This window comes from Lissotriton vulgaris, chromosome 10 (genome assembly GCF_964263255.1).
Source record: "Lissotriton vulgaris chromosome 10, aLisVul1.2, whole genome shotgun sequence".
Classification (NCBI taxonomy): Eukaryota; Metazoa; Chordata; class Amphibia; order Caudata; family Salamandridae; genus Lissotriton; species Lissotriton vulgaris.
This window is the reverse complement of record NC_141698.1, coordinates 263,127,535-263,148,099: the sequence shown is the minus strand read 5'-3', so window position 1 is coordinate 263,148,099 and position 20,565 is coordinate 263,127,535. Positions and strand designations below refer to the sequence as shown.

The 20,565-nt window shown below is 42.9% G+C and overlaps 1 long non-coding RNA gene across 1 annotated transcript in view; it reads right to left on the bottom strand.

Moving 5' to 3' along the window:
• The window catches only part of LOC147685086 (uncharacterized), a 156,395-nt gene extending 137,367 nt beyond the window's left edge, over positions 1-19,028 (bottom strand). The window contains exon 1 of the long non-coding RNA XR_015300676.1: positions 18,877-19,028. This is a non-coding gene — a long non-coding RNA (uncharacterized LOC147685086). The remainder of the gene's footprint in view (positions 1-18,876) is intronic.
• Between the last annotated feature and the right edge of the window lie 1,537 nt (positions 19,029-20,565).

The following is a 20,565-nucleotide window of genomic DNA, read 5'->3' as shown; positions in this document are numbered from 1 at the left end:
CTGAAATTCCTCATCATAAGGAAAAAAGTCAGGTAAATGATCAAAAATGTTTCGACTCTCTACTTCTAGATAGTAATACAACAGACTTTACACTTTCAATTGACACTATCAATTGCACCCAAATAAGCATTAATGGACCTGAACCAAAGGTATCTTTTCAAGGAAGGCTCACCTGGTTTTTGAAAGCAAGGACCAGGAGGTGTCACAATTTGCCTCATGTTTAAACATGAAGCAGCGTGATATCAATTAAATGTGAAAAAAGAATACAACCACACAAATCAGCAGTAAAGAATAACCCTGAACACTAAAATAAACATAAAAATTAAATATAATATAATACTTCTAAAATGCAGATACAGCAACCAATGCCTGCACAAGTGTTCAAGTCACTGCAGATGAAGCTTGAAAAAGAAAATGTAATAGGATTACTCCAAGTTATAGACACATAGTTTAAAATCTGCACAGATGTGCAAATCGTTGTGGTAGAAATGCGCTGATGATAGAAATCCTTCCTCCATTATGATTTCTACAGAGAAAGGGGCGTGGCCTGAGCCCGAGCAAGATGGCAGCTTAACCTGACTGCTCCATGCCCGGCCCTGCAGTTTCTAGATCTTTGTAGGCTGCAATCTCCCCAGTAGATGCCTGGCGTATACCCACCGTGTCAGAATTCACTCAGGGACAAGTGTAAATGGTACCTGAACACTACCAGGAAAGCTTCTTAACTGCATCAGCAGGGCGTGCAGTTAATTGAACTTTCATATCATGATTAATACAGAAGTGGAGGAATCTGAGCTATCCTTCCTGTGACTATGAGTTAGGGACCCACCAAGCACCATGCATGCGATAGAGGTGGACAGTGTGTACAAAAGTGTTTCCGCATTCCAACATGCTGCTGATTATTCTTGGTATGGCAGAGACTTGTGGAGTTGATAATGAAGACGTGGGGGCTTATTTACAAGGGCCTTATCTCCGCTTTAAAAGCCAAAAAATCAGAGATAATATTACAAGGGGATGCTAACATGCAGTAGCGCATGTTACCACCCTTTTTCCTGACGCCTCGCTTTGCATCTCTAATGAGATGCAAAGTGGGTATCACTGGGCAGTACAACCTGTAAAATATCACTGATGTGCACATCGCGATATTTACAAGGCGGCCCACACATTTTAGCAGGCGTTAGTTTTGGGCGAAAACAGCTGTTTTCGCCAAAATCTAACGTCTGCTAAAATCCTGACTCATGTATGTTTAACATGGGGGGTGGATTATTGTGTTACGAACACAGGGTCGTATCATCAAGCATATCACCATTTTGCAGGGAAAATCGCTGAAAAAACAGAAATTTTCCCAGCAAAACAGTGATTTCCCCGCTATCACTGGAATGTACATCACCCTGGAGAAATGCGTTGTTAATAACGCGCTAATAGGGCGATAAATTCCAGCGATAGACGGCGATAAATACAAAAGCGCTAAAGGCGCTTTGCGGTATTTGTTGCCGTTGGTTGCTGATATGCACCTTGGTCTGGTATGGGTGTGGTTCACACCACTATTCTTGTACATCATATTGGTATAGGCTCACGGGCCTTCAAAGTTTAAATTGAGGTACGTGTTCGGTTTGGACTCGTTCTTGGGGGAGCAAGTGCTGTTTGCAGTATCTCTATTGTTGGAGAGTCCGGTTTTTACTTGTCGACTCGAGCAGGGGGATTTTGATTACCTAGCTCTGGTGAATGCCAGATTGTTCCTTTCACACAATCCCATACAGCGAGACTATAAAGATGTCTGTTTGTTTCACATTGCACTCGTTCTGGATTCCACAGGATATATATATATATATATGAATATATTTGCAAACCAGTGAAAAGGATTGCAAGTAACTATTGCTCTCATTTCAAATTACGAAAGACTGCTTCTTTGGAGGAGGAAACTGTATTATTCATGGTGTTATCTGAAAGTTTATTTAATTTACACTGCTGAGCAAGATATTTGCATATCACGTGTTTATTATTTTATTTTATTACCAAATTTACAGGGGGATTCATGTCAGAATTCGAGGATTGGCTCTTCTATCCCCACTATATATATATTGCGAAAACAAGGGCATCCAAGCAATATGGAAGGGACCTTGGGTGCGAATATTTATAAAGGAAAAGTGGTTCCTCACAATGTAGAATTATAACCATAAGTAACACAGGGATATAATGACGTCTATGTTCATACATCAAAATGGATAATTATGATATATTTTGAAAAATACACAGAGACATACTAGTGGGACAGTTTACAACAAAAAAATTGAGTTACCAAACCAGACATTGTGCATAGTGGTTGAGATTACATTTAGTGATTAGTCCCAAAAACATAAAGGGTAGCACCAAATTAGTAACAACAATTATAGATTTGTGTCAAAGTGCTGAAGTCGACGTTTCGATCCCTAACATGATAATTGGGATCATCATCAGGACATAGCAATTGATGCCTGAGAAGTATGCCTGCTGAGAGAGGAGTAGAGGAAGAAAAACTATAAAAAAGACAAAAGGAGGGAAAAAAGGAAGAACAGATTACAATTGCACAAGTTGATGGGCCATATCAAGTGAAGTATCCACAGGTGATAGGAGCGCTCATATGGGGTCACTCAGTGAGTCAAACCCACTACAGCAGTCGCAATGGCAACCAAGACAGGGCAGTATGAGAAAGGTGAAATGCCTAATATGAGGCAGTGTTATGTGGAGGCCAGTGAGGTGATACACAGAATGTACATGATATCCAGTGTCTTCTGGGTTCCGCAGTGCTGAGGAAGAATACTGTTTTGCAGTGGTCAGAAGATGCACAAAAGCATTTGAAGAATTAAAACATGCTTTTATTACTGCTCCAATTCTGGCTCATTCTGATCCAGAGAAACCATATGCGGCAGAGGCCGAGGCATCAGATATTTGCCGTTGGAGCAGTTGTATCACAAAGAAATGAGAGAACAGGACAGTTGCATCCAATTGAATACATTTTGAGAAAATTAAATGATGCAGAACGTAACTACACGATAGCCAAAAAAGAAATATTAGCTATCAAATATTCTTTTATGTAATGGAGACATCTGATCATGGAAGCCAAATATATGGAGACATCTGATCATGGAAGCCAAACATATGAACAGGGTATATTATGACCGTCGGAATTCGCAATTCATGAAAGCAGCCGGAGATCTAACTCCTCATCAGCTATGGTGGATGTTGTTTTTTGCAGAATACAACTTAATCGTCACATATAGACCTGAGAGCAGGGTTCCATGGAGCCTGTACGCCTGCATGTGCGCACACCCCAACCTCCCAGAGCATGCAATAGCTATTCTGAAGCGCTCACACTTCGGACATCGAAAACTAACCATTGCAGCTGCTGCTTTTAAAAGCGAGCAGTGCAAAAAAAAATTCACTTACAGTAAAAGAGGTGGAAGAGCAGCAGTTTAGCTTTCCTCTTCCTTGTTCGTCACCCTGGTTATGTTTTCTTTAAAGTCTGTGCTCTGGGCATTGGCAGCTGATGCTCCTGCAGTGAGGGTGTCTGCTCTTTTTAGGCCACTCGTTGCACTCATGGAGGTGATAATAAAAAAGATAGAGATCAGCCTGCTCACTTTAACCAACATCAGTGCACAGGCCCGGCTGTCTTGGCATGTTTACCGACCTGAGCGCTGAAATGCACACCATGTAAATCACAAACAAACAGTGGAGAGAGGGTCAAAGGGATACAAAGTTTAAAGACCCTATCCTGGATCAAATGGCCCCATTTTGGACAGATATTTGTTGATACTGTCTCTTTTGCACTGTTCTAGTTTTTAATGAGGTAATGTTGTTCGGCTAAGGAATACAATTGTGTGTTTTGAGGACACATCACCCTTTTTTAATTCACCACATTTGTTTATGTTGCACTTAGTTTTTTCTTTCTTTTTCACAACCATCAAAAATCAGCTATCAGAGGGCAGTTCGCAGATGACTGTGGACCAAATCCAATACCATTTAATGACTGTGTGGCATTTAATCCCTATGATCAGGGGACTAGCCTATTCACACTTTGGATAGCCAGATGATATGACTGATCATTAAGTTCTTTTGATGGTAATCCACTACCTGATGGTCTGGATTTTGTCAACCAGTTCTTGATTACGATTGGGTGTCTGTGGAGTGTTTTGTCTTTTCGCTGAATTAGTAGTTGCTCCCTTTGTAGAGGCTGTCCTATGGTGACCTGGGTACCCTATGACTTGATAGTCTTTAAGGACAGCCTAACCAGACTAGCTGGCTCTTAGACCCCCTGTGTTCTTGTGTGTTGTTCAGCATGTAAATCATCCAACGAACATCACCTAAATATGATAAAGTCTCTTTAAATTCAAAAAAGCTCTTTTCCCTATCATGTAGAATCTTCAATGTTAATATATGAAATTATGTCGCTGCACCTACAGGCACATAATAAAAATGTTTTTTTTTAAGCACGGACTTAGAACCTTTCCTGCACTGGCCTTTGCAAAAATGTTTGTGAACTAAGAGACAAGTAAATTGTAATACACTGTATGTGGCCCACATTGTTATCGATAGATCAACACTGGAGAGAAGATAGGTTCTAACAGCATGGGTAGTCGATCTTGAAAGCTGGGGAACCAGGTTTCAGTCTCTGCAGGTACTCTCAACAGCCTGTGGTTCTCGGCAAAACACTTAGGGCCAGATGTACGACCATTTGAAATTGCGACTCGAAATTTGCGCTCAATTGCGAGTTGCAAATTGTGAGTCGCTATTTTAAATGTACAACAGTGTCTGAGACACTGATTGTGATTCCCAATGGGGTCGCAAAATGCGAGCTCATGAAGGCACTCACAATTTGTGACCCCATTGGGAATGGCTGGCCGTCCCAGGGATGGTGGCCTGTTGGGCTCAGCGGACCTCCAATAAATCAAGCAGTTTTTTTTAACGCAGCCCGTTTTCCTTAAAAGAAAACGGGATGAATTTAAAAGGAAAATGAAACGTTTTTGTTTAATTTTTTTAAGGTCGGGAAGTGGACTGCCTGCCCCTAAAAAACATTTTGCCCAGCATTTGCGAAGGGGAAGGGGTCCCATGGGACCTCTTCCTAGTTGCGAATGAACTACCACCCTCTTGAAGAGGGAGGTAAATGCAAGTATTTTGCAACCGCAATTGTGGTTGCAAAACATTCGAACATTGCTTGTGAGTCGATATTAGGAAGGGAAGGCCCCTTTCTAATAGCAAGTCGCAAAACTAATTATTTGCGAGTCGCAAAATAGTGTAAGTACATGGCCCAGAGGAAAATTGCATGCACAAACGGGTCGCAAACCCGTTTGTTCACGCAATTTTCCATCATACATCTGGACTTAATCTCCCTGTGCCTAACAAAAATGTGTCCATCGGTAACACAACTGATGCTCATGTAAAGCATTCTGATACCTTCTGGTCTAGTTCGTGCTACATAATTATTTTTTTTTAAACTTACATTATAGTCTAATAAATGACAACCAATACGTTTGTATGCCTCGTTTTCTAAACTCACATATGAGAAGATACTTTTATATGCAATTATAAAGAAAATGGAAGATTGCTGAAATAAAATATTTGCCTAAGGTCACGCAGTTTAGTAAAGCGAGGAAGCTAGGATTAGTCTCATGTTTTCTGGTTTCAGATTGTGCAATGAGCCAATAAATGGGTATCTATTTGTCTCCTCTTCATAACCGCAAATGTTGGTGCCTTGTGTTGAACTCTGTCTGCTTAGTTTCCACATTTCTTAAGAAGTACAGGGGAGACAGGCGAGTCATCGCCTTCACTCAAGCCAACTATTTGTTTTCTCAGTTTGTATTGAGAGGCAGCAATTACATTTCTCAGATTGTTTACGTCATTGTTAATTTTGTTGCTATCATTATCTTAAAATGCCAGAGGAATATACACTAATGCACAACACCAGTGACGTAGCCAGTATGGTATGGGCGCTAGTGCAAGGAAGAAAATAGGCCCCTTTGCTGCTGTTCGAATGGCTAAATACAGAAACAAATCAGCTTTCAGTGGCCCCCTCATACCTCTAGGCCCTGGTGTCACTGCACCTGCTTCTTTATCTTTTCATGTTGGCTCTTCTAAAGGATTATATCTGGATAGAGAATCTATGGTTATCAGAAATCATCTATAATAGGGCAAAACACAGCTCCACTCATGTTGCACCATATTACAGTACATATGGGTTTCATCCTCGCTTTATTCCATTTTGCAATCCACAGACAAGCAAAAGAAACCCAAAGTTCATAACAGAGATACTCTCATTCAACAAACACTGAAGTATACTCAACAACATGTAGCATTAGCTAAGTCTAGATAAAAAACAATTTTGGGGCCGATTATGATATGGCGGACGGACTCAGACCTGAGTCCGTCCGCCACCATAGAGTAGGAGGGAACCTCCGCATGGCCTGCGGAGTTCCCTCCTGTGCAATTAGGATGTGACCGCCACCCTGGCGGTCACATCCTCTATTTTTACCATTGCGGCGGGTGCGGCTTCAAGCTGCATCTGCCGCAACGTTAAAAATGCATACATTGCATTTGTATGCAGAAAGCGGCAGGCACCGTGCGGTGCCTGCGGATTTCTGCATACAAATGCAGGGGGGTACCATAGGTAATCCCCATGCCCCCTTCACCCAGGGAACCCGCAACGGGCCCCCGCAGTGAAGTTACACATGCTTTTCCACGGCGGAAAACCCGCCGCGGAAAAGCATTTGAAACAGCCCATCCTAAAAAGGCTGACGGTGTCTGAGAGACACTGTCACCATATTAGAGCTTTTCCACCGCGGTTGTAAGCCAACCGCGGCGGAAAAGCTGCGGACAGAAACCAGGACCCACCAGCCATCCTAATGTGGCGGTGGGTCTTTGGTGGGTCCGCTGCGGTTTTTCCGCATCCTCCGGGCCGGCGGTGGCTTCCGCCGGCCCGGAGGATGCGGAAAAACCGCAATCGTAATAGGCCCCTAATGTGGACGCACATCGAAGACCTGGTCTAATGTATAAGAAAGAATATCAGGTTTAAGAATTTCCAATGTATTCAATCCTAAATTCATTGGCCAAATAGGGTCATTAAAGGCGTTAATCCTTTTGCAGTTAAATTGGCTTTCCCTTCTAGTTTGCGCATCCATCCTGTGTTTCTATAAAGAAGTCTGTTTGTTTTTCATTTCATTCGTTCTGGATTCCACAGGATAAATATATGTATCTATGAATATACTTGCCAACCAGGGAAGAGGATTGCAAGTGACTATTGCCTTCTTTTCAAATTACGAAAGGCTTTCTTTTGGATTGTGTGCTTTTGGAGGAGGATACTGGATAATTCATGGTGTCATCTTAAAGCTAAGCAAGAGCTTTGCATATCACGTGTTTATCTTTTATTTTCTAACCGCATTAACAGAGGGATTCATGGGAGAGTTCCAGGATTTGTTCTTCCATCCCCTGTGACGTTTTGTGTGTGGAATGCATCTGTAGGTGTTACCGTCCTATATTTATTATGGTACATTTGGAGGACAAGCGGTTGGATAGGATGATAGTTACACATTTGCTCTTTCTTTTGTAGCATTTATATGTTGTATTTGGGATACATACTCATGGGTTCTAAAAGGAATTCCCTTAACCTAGGAATATGGGATTTTCGTGTACTTTTGTTTACTTTCAGGTATTTATATTCTTAATTAGGTGTTACATATATTTAATTCTATAAATCGTATATGGGGTTACATACATAGTTTATTCTTTTTTTCTAGGTCTCCCTTCTTGCTGTTCCCTCCTTTTCCTTCCCCTGCTTGATCACTTAAAAAGTTTGCAATATTGTAGTTTTATAACTTAAAACTACCGAAAGGTGGATAATTTTGAGCTTCGTTAAGATCCTGGGGATTTGTCAAGATGATACACGAAGGCTAATTAAACACAGAGGGTTGAGATGTAGCAACAATCGAGGCATGAGCCTGGTGCATTATACGGATTGGACTCCTCACCGCTTTCATGCAAGGAAAACAAATATAGTGGCTCCCATTGGAGTGGCTACACTCTTTTCATATCCCCCTGCGGTTGCACACATAGGCGACTGTAAGGTAGGAGACACAATGCGCTGACCCCAATGGGGGACTCTCTCGGAGAACACTTTATAGCCTGCACAGCTGCTTTGCTCAATCCATGGCCACATAACTGATATCATTCACAACCTATGGCTCATGTCACCGTAATAGCGCAAAGTCCTCCAAAAGAGATCGCTGACTCTGTATCCTGCCACCACTTACCACAAGCCTGCAACCAGTAGACAGGTCACTGGACACGTGTGAAATGCTTCTGATACACGGACAGCTCAGACGCAGGAATGCAAAATGGCTGCTCTCATTACCTCCACACTCTGTGAAGCACCCCACTACTGCACACAGCAATAATAGACAGATAGAAGGCACAACACACTGCACCCAATTGGTGTCCCAATATAAAAGCTCACTTGCTGGTATCACTGCTTGGAGTGCACATGGCTGCATTCCAGAGGCGCCGTCCATCATTAGCCGACAATTGCTTTCGCCCGTGACCCCTATCTATGACCTATGGAACGTTTTGCCACAAGAGCATGGAGTGCCCTCCTACTGCGGCCCCGGTACCAGTTTCCCTCAGCTACTTACTGCACTTCACCTGAAGGATCCGATCACCAAGTGCAGGTGAGGAGCTTTTGCTTTGCTGGAAATGCCTCATGGGGAATCGTGGAGCACATGAAGAGATCTGATAAGTGGCTATATTCAGTATCAGACACTGTGGACCACTCTGAATCTTAGTGTCACATCCAGTATTAACAGCATCCAAAGGAGATAATACCAAAATGGGGTACACACCCATCTCTGCAATCTTCAGGATTACTGAAGCCAGGCTATCGTTTGCTTACCAACACTTTGCCTACCAAGGTTGTGAGGGCTGTGAACAATCCCAATAAATCATCCTCTATATAGTTCCACCTCGAGTTTTGCAACCATAACTTAAATGGACCTTGGGGACCAGTGCAGCTATGCTCAACATACCCTGACACCTCAATTGTCCAACTAAACGGTTCCTGGCTCCATGAGAACTGAACACCTCACATTCGCACACCACCAAGTGACCAACACTGATCTTGTAAACAGCTGCGTGGATACACTACACAATAACATCCTTTTAAATTCACTGCAGCTGCCACACTGGCAGATCACAGAGGCAAAGACACCAGAGACAATAAAGACAGCAAGTCTAAACTAAAACAGGCCAAGGTGGAGCCTCCATTGCCAGACTCCCCCATCAAACCAAAAAAACAGACTCAGAGGCCAACCTGTATATGATACTTCAGCGACTTGGAGCCTCATGTGACCAGGTGCAAAAAAGCAAAAGCAAACACAGATGCCATGCATCACGACCTTCAAGCCTTAAGGAATGACTTTAAAAATATGGCGATCAGTCTTACAAAAGGAGAGACAAGGACTGGCACACTGGAGATATCTGCATCTTCTGGGAAGACAATAGTGAATACAGCCACCAACAGGATCAAATCCTGATGAAGGACATCTCTGAGTAGGAGGATCAGAACTTCAGAGGTAATCTGCGCATATACAGGCTCCCAGACAAGGTGGAGGTTGATGTGAATTTCTGTGTCAAATTTAAGGAGGCCTGGATACCCCAGAACCTGGTAAATAAATTTGACAGATACTTTTAGATAGAACTGGCTCACAGATTCCTCCTGATGTGCAAGCCTCGCACTTACCCTCCTAACTTGTGCCCTAGAGTCATGATATTTAGACTGCTACAATATCTCCATGCAGAAACCAGACTTTCATATATGAGGAAAGCTCAGCGCATCTTCTGGAATGCGGCCTGGATCATTATTGCACAGGACTATTCAAAGGACACAATGATCATCAAAATAGGCTTTTTGGCCCTCCTAGCCTCTCAATGACCACAACTATATATACAGCTTCACAGGCCCATTAAAATTGCAGATTGTCTTCCATGGTAAAACTGCTTTTCTCAGAACTGGTGGAGCTACAAACGTTCTTGGACTCTTCTGTCCCCGTTGCAATGAGCATCTAATGTCCCTCTGGATTGCTAACCTCTTACAATGTTCCCATGTTTCTGGATATATTCATGTTGATCTGCCAAGACTCCATTGGGTATGATCACAGTTCCTAACAACACTTCCTGGTCCATCAAAGCAACTTCCTAATCTAATGAGCTACCATCAAGCTATGCTAAGCTACCCTAAAAGGTAGCACCTAGCCTCCACTGATTATGCTATTTTGCTTTAATCTGACGTTACTCAGCACAAACTCCCTGTTTGATCATTTGGGCCAACCCGGATTCGACCTGCTGGAACTGCTGTAATGCACTTGTACGTCTTCACACCACGTTGGATGTGTAAGATCTGTTTGGATCTCTCATAGCATGAACAATATATTTGCTTTCAGTGAAATGTTTACTGATATCAGCATAATGTCTCATTGATTGATGACTCAGTTCAAAAGGTTGAGGTTTTCGGAGGAAATGTTGTTGTTGCTGTTGTTGCTCTTTATCTATATAGGCCATTAGCTGACATGTCCCAAATGGCAATTTGGACAACGGTCAGGGGTGATATTTAGCCATAGAGTCCCCACCACCTGCACTACCCTCTTTAGTTCTTTATTGTAAACATCAAGGCGCCGAAGGGATTTCTGGAGGGACCTAGACAAGCAGCTCTCAGACCTTCCAGACAACCTAGGCGTTTTCTTAGGTGGAGATTTTAACTTGCCTACAGACGGTAACCTAGACAGAATATCAACTCATAAATGTATCGGTAATAAAGCACACAAACAAATGAAAATGTATTGCAATAATAATAGCCTAGTAGATGTGTGGCGGTTACATAACCCTACTGGGAGTGATTACAACGTCTACTCCTCGCCCTTTCACTCGTTTTCATGAATAGATTATGGTGAGCAACTCCTACTCCACCTCTATCAATCCCCAAAAATCTCACCAATAGGGATCACACACGTATTTATCCAATTAACACTGAATGACTCCACTACCTCAACAGTGGTGAATGAATGATGATCTCCTAGATGACCCCAACAATAAGACGGAGATCAAGAAGGCCATTTAAAAATTCCTGAAAGAAAACCTCCCGAATAACGCATCCCCTACAACCCAATGTGAAGCCTTCCAAGCCATGTTAGAAGGAACTCTGATTCACATCTCATCCCCAAAAAATAAAAGCTATATCCGACTACCTCAGAGAACTAGACTTGAATATCCAATAGCTAAATACCCAACTCAGACACTGTAAAGATTCATCTCTCCTATCTCAAAAGTGCTGGGCAATTCGAATACAACCAAATCCTTAGCTAGAGGGCCCAGAAATGGATTGAATTGGTCACTGCTGGCAGGTTTTGCAATAACAACAAAGCTGGGAAATCACTAACCAACTACATAAAATACACAAGAAAACAAGGTCCCCTTTATGCAGTTTCCAACAGTATGCTGCATCTGGCTACATTACTGGCTCAGCTACTGACACTACTATCGTAGTGATACCAAAGGGAGGGAAAGATTCCTTAAATGTAAAAAAGAAAATCGACCATACTCCCTTATCAATGTCGACTGCAAGATCCACACAAAGATTGTGGCCCACAGGCTGGAGTCAGTCATCGAAACCCTGATACCAAGCTCACAAACGAGTTTCCTCAAAGGCGGACTTGTGGTGGACAATATCGAAACATTAGAGAGCCAAACTATTGCATTCACCAACAGTGAAGCTAGCGGTAGAAGCAGAAAAGGCCTTTGACAAGGTTTCCTGGGCTTTTTTACATGCCACATTACACAGATACCACCTGGGGGATTAATGTAACTGCATGATTCTGAAGTTGGGCCCCAAGGCAAGGGTTAAGTCAAAGGCCACCTATCCCAACCCTTCACTCTCTCTTAAGGTACTGGCCAAGGGTGCCCACTCTCACCCCTTTTCTTCCTACTCGTCATTGAAACATTACTCTCCGCCTTTTGGGTAAACCCAGGGATCACAGGTATTACCTTCGCCTCAGGGAGACAAGCGGTAGCTGCTTATGAAGACAACATATTGTTATTCACTGAGGATGACAAGCCTAACCAATCATCATGGAAGAAATACAAAAATATCCACATGAAGTGAACTAGTCCCTAAATAAAGATAAAAATGAGGTATTCCCCCTAAACATTCACTGTACATCTGTTGTTATCGATGACCTTGGTCTAAAGTGACAACCAACGGCCAACAAATACCTGGGCATATGGTTTAGCTCTGATCTTAAACACTCTGTTGCACTCTCTGAATAAAAAACAATGACCAAAATAAAGGACATCTCAACACCTGGCCCCCGAAAAATATCACATGATGACGCTGAGTAGGTCGGAACGGCGATTAACTTCACGTCTAGCATGCCTCCAGTAGTCCTTTCACAATCCTTCTTTAAGTCGGTGGACAACTCCATCTTGGAATTCATATGGAAAGGAAAGAAAATGAGAACTTCTATCAAAATCTTGAAGAGGAACAAATCTCCATGGGAATAAACAGTATCACACTATCTTCACTGCCAAATAGCATTCCCGATATCCCGGGTTGCATAGTGGCTGCGATCACAGTAATTCTGCCGCTATGGCTCATCATTGAATCCAGCCTAACCTTGCCCCTTAGTTCCACCCTCACAATACACAATATCTTGAAACTCCCTCTGAAACACTCCAGACAAATAATAATGGACACAGATGCACCACATGCCTTGTACCTAACCCGCCATATGGTTCAACCACACTATTAAACTTAAGGGGAAGACACTATTCTGGGATACATGGGTTCAACAAGGCCTAAACTCCACAAAGAATCTGGGTTTAGGCACCAACACTGTACCTGTCTTCACTTTAGAAATGAAATTTGATCTACCCAATATTGACTTTCACAAATTTCTAAGACTTAAAAGGGTGTTGAGTAAACTGAGACCCCCACAGGAACCAGACCTACCCGGACTAATAGGCATCATTAAAAGGAGAGCCCATACCACCTCACATCTGTGCAAACATCTCTACACATCCAATGGTCAGGCTCTGAGATTATTTAACTGAAAATGGGAACCCCATACACGATGTGCAGGATACTCAAACCTCAACGAAACGATAAGGCAAAAGATTTAGAAATATCCATTTGATGCCAAAATCGCCTCTGCCCTAGCAAAATCTAGATTCTGGTCCCTCCACAAAGCATACTGGACTCCAGCCAGACTACACAAACTGGGCCTGAGGGGCTAGAACACTTGCTGGTGGTGAGGGGATGGCCCAGGGGACCTCCGACATATGTTTCTGAAATGCAAAATGGACCTCCCACTAGAGGCTAAAATCCAAGACCTGCTACCTCAGATCACTGGGGCTCCAATAGAGATCGACTTCCTAACAACCGTCTTGGGCCTCCATGCCAACCCCGTTCCTCGAAACTCACTTTCCACACTTCCTCGTTAGTGGACCTCCTCCTCTATTTGGCACCAAAACAGTTCTCTAAGACTGGAAGTCAACATCTCCAAGGGCTTAGGCAAATGGTGGAATTTACTATGTTCTGACAGAGACGCTAAAAACCCTCTATACATTAAACTCAACAGCACTTTCGGCCCCAGGCGCCTTTGGGATGCCTTCGACAAATACTTACAGGAGAACAAACCTTCATGAACTCATCACCATCTTAGATCACCTTACAGCTTAGGGTAACGCCCGGACTTTACCCCAACAGTCTGCTCACTCCTGCCTCACTATTCTGACAGCTATGGTGTTTCCTGCCCAATGAAACCAATCTTCCACGCCTCTTCCTCTATTCCTATCTTCTTTCTTCTCTCGCTCCCTCCTCTCCCTCCTGCATTCCACCCTTAGGGTTCCCTTCCTCCCCACACACTCCCCCCCCTTATTGAGCCAGGGGTCCTCTTCTGATGTACACTCGGGCAGACAAGCACAATCAGCATAAGCTAGGCCAGTCGGTCATATGACATAACTACTGCCATGTTTGTTTCCTGACAGGGGACATTTAATAGTGCCCCCTATCTATAATAGTGCCCCAGAAGCAAATGCTGCAATCAAGACACCATGAGGACAGATACAAGAAAGTTGGACTCTAATATTTATTTATGTATTTATTGATGCAATTTGATATAGCAGGGTTATTACCCACGGGAGTCAGAGTGCTTTACAATAGAGCAAAGAATGTTACATGATAAATTAAGAGTAACAGGGTAGTACATATAGCTACTACAATTACTCATGGTGAAAGTTACGTATTTACAAATTGCATAATTTATTACAGGTTACATATTTACAAAAGTTTAAGCAATTCCGGTTACACAGATAAATATTACACATTTCCAGAGTTAAATACAAGTTAACTGAAGTTAAGTTACAGAGGTATAGATCTCAACAGTGTTATTTAGCAGTTAGGGTCATGCCATTAAATGTGAGATCATATGCCTGGTGGGGAGTTTGGCGAGGAGTGTTATTGTGAAAAATGTCTTTGAAAGAGAAGGGTTTTAAGGTCTGTTTTGAAGATCCATAAGGTGTGGTAGCACTAAGGTTTAGAGGTTGTCAATTCCAAATTCTAGTTGCATTACCTGAGAACCATTTCGCCATAAGTCTTTCCCTTTTAAAAGTTGGAGGTTTGAAGAGCAGATTCTCAGCATTTTGTGAAGGTCTAGAGCCACCTATAAACTTGAGTTTATTAGCTAGGTGGCGATGTGGGGAGGTGTGAATGCATTATGGATGATGCAAGTAGTCTTAAATAAGGTCCTATCTTCAATAGGAAGCCAACAAATGTGCAATATGGTAACTTCTTTTGGCCCCATAGACCAAACATGCAGCAGAGTTGAGGATGGAATTTAAAGGAGATAGGGGGTCTTAGTAAGGCCTCCAGGTAAAGAATTACAGCAGTCCAGTCTAGAGAGTACTAAAGATTGGGCAAAGGTTTTCAGGTCTTGCTGAGGTAGTCGCAGTATGAAGCTTTCAGTCTTGGCCATGGGGTTGATATGGGATTAGAGCTTAAGGGTCAGATGTACGACCATTTTATTTTGCACCTCGCAATTTGCGACTAATTGCGAGTCGCAAATTGTGAGGCGCAAAATAAAATGTACAACAGTGTGTTTTACACTGTTTGCGATTCCCAATGAGGTCACGAATTGCGAGGCTCATTAATATTAATCATCCTCTTGCAATTTGCGAGCCCATTGGGAATGACAGGCCCTCCAAGGAATGGTGGCCGGCTGGTCTCAGCAGACCACCATGTCTGGGACTGCTTTTAAATAAAGCAGTTTTTTTTTTATTCATCCCCTTTTCTTTAAAGGACAATGGGATGCATTTAAAAAAATATGAAACGGTTTTGTTTCATTTTTCAAGGGCAGGCAGTGGTCCCTGGGACCACTGGCTGCCCTTAAAAAATATTTTTGCATGCATTTGCAAAGCGGAAGGAGTCTTCTGGGGACCCCTTCCCATTTGCAAATGCATTTGCACCTACTTAGAGTAGGTGGTAATTGCGAGTGTTTTGCAACAGCAATTGTGGTCGCAAAACATTAGTACATGGTTTTGAGACTGGCTATTTGGAAGGGAACGCCCCTTCCAAATAGCGAGTCGCCAAAACCTATTTGGCGTGTCGCAAATAAATTGTGACTCACTAAATAGGCTTAGTACACGACCCATGATGTTTTTTGCATGCGTAAACAGGTTCGCAAACTAGTTTGCGCATGCAAAAACGGGTCGCATATCTGGCCCTAAATCTTTTGGCCAGGAAGATTCCTAGGGATTTGGCTCTGTCAACAATGTTAGGTTTACTGTTAAGAATATTTAGATTATCCATTCATGAATGAATAGGAGGAGGAGAGTTTGATATAGAGATAAGAAGGAATTACATTTTATAGGTTTTCAGTTTTAGGTAATACGACGTCATCCATTCTTGGATGTAGTTAAGGGAGTGGTGAGAAGTGAGATGTCGTGTGCGGAAGATACCTTGAGGAATACTTGTGTGTCACCAGCATAGAGGTGATAGAGGATTCGGGCTTCTTTAACATGGCTCCTAGTAGTTCAATATAAAGATTAAATAAGGTCAGAGCAGGGATAGAAGCCTTGACTGAAGCCAGATTGAATTTTGTCAAGAAGATTGTTGTCCTTGATGTGTTGGGTGAGTTGCTCTGCTACACTTCCTTCAGTGATTTTGGCAAGGAAAGGGAGGTTGGTGATAGGGTGGAAGTTGTTAAGGTCAACCACATCAACAGAGGGTTTCTTTAGTAGAGGAGTCACCTGACCAGATTTGAGGACATCAGAAATCGATCCTTGGCTGCGAAAGAGGTTAATCAGATTTGTCCAGTAGTGGAGCGTGCGGGTAATTAGGTCTATTGCAGTGTTGCTCGGAATAGGGTCTAGAACATGGTTTGAAGCTTTCGTTTTAAAGATGTTCTTAAGGAGGGCAACATCAGTGATGATATCAAAACCAAACAAAGAAAAGAGCCTTTGGATTTGCATACCACATGTGGAGTTGGATGCGCATCATGATCGAAGAGCAATTTAACTTTTGAATCGAAGAATTTAACATATACTTCTGCTTTCTTGGGTGGATTGTCAAATTTGTTGCTTGAAGATGGCGGGGGGTTGCTGGTATTTTTGATTAGGTCAGAGAGTTCTTTGGTCTGTTCTTGACGGAGTCGAGGAGGGCTCTAAAGTGATTGGATTTCACGCTACGGATATGTTTAACTGTCTCCATTCCTTCTTCAGGAGTCTTACATTTTTCCTTTTGTCATAGAGGGGAAGAGGGGGTGGGTCTTTTCTTCTTGCTTTGTAGTGGAGCTATATTGACTATCAAGACAGATAGACTGGTGAAACAGGTGGTCAGATCACTTACGTTCGAGTTGGGGTGGATGTCTAGTTGTACCTTTTATTGGTGTTGCTGAGAGTACCGAGGTCGATGTTCTTTGTGTTGTGAAACCAAGTAGTTGCCCTTTTTGGTTGGCCCAGGATTACAACAAGAGAGGGGTTGATGTGAAAAAGGGATGAGGAAATGGTCTGGCCAGTCTACTTATGTATAGGGTCATCTACTGTGAGTAGGTCATCTTTGCAAACAATAAGGTCAAGTGTTGAGCCCCTGGAGTATGTTAGTTTAGAGCTGTGCTGTGAAATTTTCATTTCTATAGAGAAATGAAGTAAGCTGATTGGCAGCCATCTCTTCCAAGGTGCCCCAGTGAAGATTAAAGACTACTAGAAAGATAAGTTTATCGCTTTGTGAGGATTGGTCACTTGCAAAGTTAATGAATTCCTCAGTAAAGGTGGAGTTGTCACTTGGTGGGTGGTAAAAGGTGTTAATCTGGATTGGGGTGCTGTTCTGCACATGAAATTCCAGAGCTAGACATTCCAATGTTGGTAAAAGAGCTACTGGGTAGTTCCCTTCAGTGGAGGGAGTTTCTGAAGATGGCAGTGACAACTTCCCTGACTCTATGTAACTTATTATTCCTGATAAATGAATAATTAGGGGTAATCATAAGATCGAGAATGGTGTAGGAAGTGTCAATGAACAAGGTCGCTTGTTGTGCTCGTAATCAGAGTACCTCCTTGTGCACTGCAGCAATGGGTGCATCAGCAGCACCGGGAGCCCTACCTCACTCTACGGAAGCAGTCAGCAGACCGGCACACTAACAGCAGGCACGCTCAGCAAATAAAAATATAGGACGAAGGTCTTAGAAGTGCCGGTTAAGCCACATTTCGACCAACCAGGAAGTCTAATCTAGCTGTAACCTTTGTTGCTTCCTCCTCCCCTGCTTGATTTCTTCCTCTTTGCTCTTTCCCTCAGGTGCTGCTTTTGAGTTCCCAGCCCCACGTGCTCTGTGATGAACTGCCCTACTACCACCTTATCAAATTGCTTACTCCTTCTTAACTTTACTTTAATAAATTATTTAATTCCACCTGACATTGCTCTTCCTGCTCGCTATCAGTTGCTTCCTTCCCGCCCGCTTCTATGTTGCTCACATACCCCTTGTGGTAATGAGCAAAAAATGTGTTGAAGGGCTCCGCAGCCACCATTTGTTGCCCAGCTGCTCTGCTTTTAAAAACGTGGTTTTGCTCTGGTAACTGTTTCTTTATTTACCATGCCAAAATGCATCTGTTTTCTTGGATCAGTGAACAAAAAAAAGACAATGGCACCCACGGTAATCAGTAGGTGGAGACAACCATGGTGATAGATGTGTGAACCTACTGAATGTTGCAGCACACGTACCTTCATGATGCATACTTGCTATGCGCTTGTCACATCATGGCAACTTTTTACTGCAGCTGCACAGCATCTGCAAAAAGAATTTCCAAATCCAAAGGCTAGGAAGGCGAGACCTATTGCATTTGCCAAAGCTTGTTTATTTGTGGCACTTTTCTTCCTGTTTTTTTTTCTTTCTAGGTGTCCTGAGTTACAGATTCACTGCTACTCCATCAAAGAGTTGTATGTGCAGTCTTCTGACAAAAAATATATAAACATATTTAAAATTAGAATAGAAATAAAAACTCCATGCTTTCCATATTGTTCTTGTATACATGTCTGCAATATATTTTGAATATCCCAGATTCACTAATGATGACGCACGTTTGTCTCCTGATTAACCCCTTCGATGCTGATGACGAGCTGAGCCACGGGGGGCGTGTGCGGATGACGAGCTGAGCTCGTCATCGTCATCTAACGCGGCTTTTAGAAAAAAGCTGCGTAGCGCGAACATAACCGCCGCAGCGATGCGGTTAAATGCATGGCACCACTAATATGCTGCACTTCCTGAGCTCCAGGATGGTGCAATCTAAAAAATCCTCTTTAGTGCATGTTTAAAGACATACCTCTCTCCTGTGGATGAACTTGCCCATCCCTCCTTCTTCACTAGAACTGACTGCAGAGGACCCCCAGCGTGTCGTCTTCTCCCTCGGCCGGTGTAGAGGCTGATTTTGAGTGGTCTTCCCCGATGTCCGTGTCCCAGTGCCTTTGGGTGCAGTGCCCTGTACACGGAGACAATGGAGCAAAAGACTTCATTACTTGGTGCACTGTTATTATTTAAAATAATATATATCGTGGGCCTGCATTACAGTTCGATGGTAGCGTTCGCCCTCTGCGGAGGAAGTGGATGGTAAGTCCTCAGTTGGAGTATCCTCCGCCACTGAAAGATTCTCACCTTAGATATCATGTGCCAGAGGTAGTTCGGCAGGAGGATTTGTCAATCCCTTCACAAATTAGATCCCTTTCTGTTACTGCCCAACTCTTAATTGGGATCTAGCACAGAGGACATCTAACTGTTGCCAGCTCCCTCTACACCAGCCTTTTTATACCGCTCTTGAAATTGCCAATTCTGTCACAAAATTGTGGCTACATCCTCCAATGCAAAAGTTTTTTAGAGTGCCTCACTGATCCCAACAGCACTACATTCATGGTACTGGGCTAACTGCACTGAGGCCTGTGATCTGAACCTAGTGATGCTTATACTAACTTTATCTTGCTGGTTTTCCCTTGTCACAAGCCGTGCCCCTCGAAATGGGTCACAAGCGAACATTGTAGATTCTCCTCTTCCATTGCAGTTCATTTTATTTGTCGTATCACATTTTATTCTAGTCTATTCCATGAAACAGTTTTTGGGCCTATTCTACGCACATGATATTCATAGCCAGGAATAATACTCAATATAACAAGCCACACCGTAAAATAAAGACCAATCAGAGAGAACCTTAACTGAAAGGATTATAAACAATACTCAATTAAATAATGCCATACGCCTTTATCTGGTATTTGACTCTCAATGAACTGCATCAGATGTTTTCCAACATGAATACAACATGAAACACATTTGACACAATTAGAAACAAGTGTGAGTTGTTGAAAGGAAAATGGCACAGGTTGAATTGAATGACAGGTTAAAACATATGACACACTTTTATTTTTTGTAATATTTATTTTTATTAAACAGTTCGACCAAATCACAACACATTAGATACAAGCAGACTGCTCCGTCCATCACAGAGACCATTCACATTATGCAAGATAAATCACAAGTAATACATGAGTCAGTTTAAGAGGTATCAAGAGAGTCTGACTCCACCTGATGGCTTTGCGGGAGACAAATGTCGCCTCTATATTGGTTCCACTCTCCCCATACCTTAATCCATTTCCCAGGGCATCCCCTCGCTATGAACACTGACTTTTTTCTGTACATGCACCAGTCTAGATCTTCCTTCCACATCCCCAATTGGGGCAGTTGACTGGCCCCCCACAGCGGTGCGATGTTACGTTTCGCGATCATGTATGCAAGAGGAGCCCATTGTGTGGTGTATGTATTGAGATCCGTAGGCTCCCAGACATTCAATATGCATCTGGAAGCTTCCGGCTGCATGTCCACCCCAATACAGATCGCAGTACGCGATGAAAGTCTGTCCAGTACCTTTCTATCTGGTGACAGTTACACAGTATGTGTATAAAGGTTCCTAGTTCCCCACATCCCCGTCTGCACTCTCCACTTTCTGCCCCTCCCATGCGAACCTGAC